The sequence below is a fragment of the Parasteatoda tepidariorum genome, chromosome 7 (assembly GCF_043381705.1).
Source record: "Parasteatoda tepidariorum isolate YZ-2023 chromosome 7, CAS_Ptep_4.0, whole genome shotgun sequence".
NCBI classification, from domain to species: Eukaryota; Metazoa; Arthropoda; class Arachnida; order Araneae; family Theridiidae; genus Parasteatoda; species Parasteatoda tepidariorum.
The window spans coordinates 86,011,604-86,012,701 of record NC_092210.1 but is presented as its reverse complement, the minus strand read 5'-3'; positions in this window follow the sequence as shown (position 1 = coordinate 86,012,701).

The following is a 1,098-nucleotide window of genomic DNA, read 5'->3' as shown; positions in this document are numbered from 1 at the left end:
TGATTTATATGAAATATGAATAAAATGAAAAGAAAATATGAAATGTGAAATCATATATAAAATCTGAATTTCGCATTTTAAAATTCAACTTTTGGACAAATTATATTATATAACTATATAAAATCTCGGTTGTATTTTTGTTTTTGACCAAAAAAAAAATTCTTTTTATTAGAAACTTGTCTAAACAAATGAAGGATATATAAAATTCACACTAGTGATTAAAAACATGTTTAAATGTTGATAGAATAAATAATTTAAGAATTTCTTTAATAGGTCCGCATTAATTTCTACTGGAGTATTATGGAAAAACTGTGATGTATCCGAAAAATCTGTATTAGTTAACATGATTCACTTTGCTGTTTTACAGTAAAATTCTGTTCTTTGCGAAAAAGTTTCCGTTGGTTAACAGGATTTCTCTTCCGGTACTACAAAGAAATTCTGTTTTTTTCTTCTTTCTTTCTTTTTTCCATACAAAAAGTCTATCATGATTAGTTTAGTTGCTCGGTCTGTAGAAAGAGAAATTCTGTTTTTCAACAGATATATCTCTATTGGTTAACATGATCCGCACATCTGTACTAAAGAGAAGTTCTATCTCTTATAGAAAAATTCTGTATTTTTAGCAGAATTCCTCAGTCTATTATACAGAGAAAATCTGCGCAGGATATTGTGTTTTCTCTGTCTATACTACGGAGAAACTCTGTAGCATACAAATAAAAAGTCTGTATTAATTAAAAAGATTGTCTCTTTAAATTTTTACAACAGAGGAAAACTTTCAGAATATCTGGCAGAATTTTCCTTTAAATCTAAATTATATTATTTACTAATTTTTTAAAGAGCGTATACATATTAATATACAAAAATACGTCTGTGAATTTTAATATACACCATGTACGTAACTTTCAATAAAATAAGATAAAATTTATCATTTCTAAGTCTTTTTTTTTTTAAATAGGTATAAAGTTACAATATCGTTGGCGGTTTTGTAAATAACCAAAATATATTTTGTCAATTTGAAATAATAAATCATCAAACAACTTATCGTTATATAACCCCAAAATAACTTGTATGTATCCTATATATATATATATAACTTGAATA